This window comes from Panthera onca, chromosome X, assembly GCF_046562875.1.
Source record: "Panthera onca isolate mPanOnc1 chromosome X, mPanOnc1 haplotype 2, whole genome shotgun sequence".
Lineage (NCBI taxonomy): Eukaryota > Metazoa > Chordata > Mammalia > Carnivora > Felidae > Panthera > Panthera onca.
In genome coordinates this window covers 12,182,615-12,185,295 of record NC_138357.1, presented here as the reverse complement: position 1 = coordinate 12,185,295, position 2,681 = coordinate 12,182,615, and positions in this window count along the sequence as shown.

Below are 2,681 nucleotides of genomic sequence, written 5' to 3'. Positions count from 1 at the left end.
CGCGCCTGACGCGGGGCTCGAACTCATGAACTGTGAGATTGTGACCTGGGCTGAAGTCGGACGCTTAACCGACTGAGCCGCCCAGGCGCCCCTAAGTACACATCTTTTAAGTAGGCATGAATAAAGAAAGGTGCACAAATCATAAGCATGCAATTCAATAATTTTTTTACAGTGTAAATACACTATTCATGTATCAATCATATCAAGCACCCCTCAGACCCTCTTTATAGTCCTTCCCTGTGACTATGCCTCTCTTAACAAAGTAATTACTGTCCTGAATTTTATACTGCTGTCAGTGTCCCTTTTGCTCCACTCCCAGTGTTCTCACTAGGCTTAATGAAGTTTGGCTATGTCTACCCAATTTGGAGTCTCCATATGGAAAGTAAGACTATATTGTAGACTTTCTGATCTTAGATATTTGAAGCACTTCATCCGGCAGCCCAAAGCCAATATTCTTAATCTGAATGGATCCAGTTATGAAACCTATAAAAATAAGAAGAATTTCTCGTGTAATACTTGGGCAGCAAGAGAGACATTCTGGTGTTGGTGGGATATGTTTAGGCATGGTTATTGAAATGGTATGTTACTATGAGACTCATCCAAGTGTCTAAAGTCTGGCTTCAAGTGTTATATAAGCGAATTTCAAGGGTTTGTGAGTTTGACCAGGGTCTAGATAAGTTGTTTATGGGGACAAGGTCTTTCTTTGTGCTTAGTGGGTATAGATACTACATTTCCATTTAACATTCTCCACCCTCTTGTACCTCATGTTCCAATGAATTCCAAGATTATTTTTCTTCTCACATTCACACATGATACCATGTTTCCATCTCATCTCCCCCCCATTCCTCCCATTATATCTCTGATCTCAGGTCCTACTGCTCTGCCTCGTTTTCACTCTGCTCCAACATCAAACATGGCAGGACGGCTCCCATCTTGGCTATTTACACTTGCTGTTCCCTCTGCATGGAACCCCCCCCTCCAGATATACAAATAGCTCACCCCCTCACTTCTTTAAAGTTTTTACTTGTCACTTTCTCTCGAAGTCCTTTTTTGAGGTTTCTAATATGGTAATTCTCATTCCAGACATTTGTTTTTCCTTTCTGTGCTTTTTCTCCCCGTGAGTGCATGAAACCGTCTCTGTTTTTGTTTATTGTTGTATGTCTCACATCTAGAACGGTGCTTGACACATAGTGCATATCAATATCAGAAGATGGGACCACCCTGTTGTAGCGACTTTGTCTCTAACTAAGCCCAGGCTAACAAGGTCAGTTCTAGTAGACCAGTGCTGCTTCGTGACATCTAGTTTTGTATATAAATGAATGAGTTACTATCAGTCCATAGTAGAAAAGGTACGCCATTCATCAGTTTTTCAAACCTAGTTATTAGTGCTCGCTTTAACACCAACAATCATTCATTCAGTTCCCTGTTGCTGGACATACGGATTGTTTGCAATCTTTGATGCTATAAATACTGTGGCAATAAACATCTTTGTATTATAGCATTTGTTTGACTTCTGTTATATTCATTTTGGTATTCCCGGTATACCAAAGATAGTTTTGTGCTGATAAAAACCAGTACATAATTGTTGGTTGCATTGAATTAAACCTGACTGGCTAGAAATACTTACTATCCTATAGTCAGTTACCATTTTCTATTCTCCCTTTTCCGCCAATGTTAGGTCACCCAATCATCAAGACTTGGCGATATGCCTTCCGTTCAGCAGTAATAATTTTTGAGCGTATGTTATATGTCAAACACTGTTCTAGGCACTGTGGATACAGCTTTGAAAAAAAACGGCCTGGATTTCTACCCTCATGGAGCTTACAGTCAAGCAGGGAAAAAGTCCTTAACCAGACATGTATGATGATGTTTAATTTTATATGTCAACTTGGCTAGCCTATAGTGCAACATTGTTCAGTCAATTACCAGTGCAGATGGTGCTACAGAAGTTTTCTTTTTTTTTTAAAGATGATGTGATTCACATGTAACTTAGTATACATTGAGTAAAGCAGATTGTTCTCCATGGTGTGGGTGGGCCTCATCAAATCAACTGAAGGCCTTGAGAGAACAGAGACTGAGGGTTCCCCAAGGAGGAGGAATTATTCTCAAGACTGCGACACAGACACCTTGTCTGTGTTTCCAACCTGCAGAATTCAGACTCAAAACTCCAATCTCAACTCCTAACCTGATTTCCAGCTTGCTGGCCTAGTGATCTCTAGCACAACATATATGTAATTATTTAGATATAAACTATGATAAGTGCCATGAATTGTATGTGTATAATTGGGACCTAATTTAGATCAGCAGTCGGAAGATGCCCCTTTAAAGAAGTAACTTTAAAAAAAATCTGATAGATACACAGAAGTTTTGCAGACAAAGAAGGCAGATTTATGAAAGGAGAGGTGACTCAAAATGTGAACACTCTATAATGAAAGAGATTGGTTCATTTATGATGGAGTGTGTTGAATGAGCATGTGAATGGCGTAAGAAGAGGCTGGAGAGGCAAGCAGGGGCAACTATGCGAAACCAAGTAAGTCATGACTGTGGCCTTTCCCTGAAGGCACTTTGTAGCAGTCTGGCCTTGGGAAAGTCACTTAATCTTCCCGAGCCCCGAGCCCCGGTTTCCTGATTTGTAACACGCGGGGGGGGGGGGGGGGGATTGGGGAATAAAACCTCCCCTA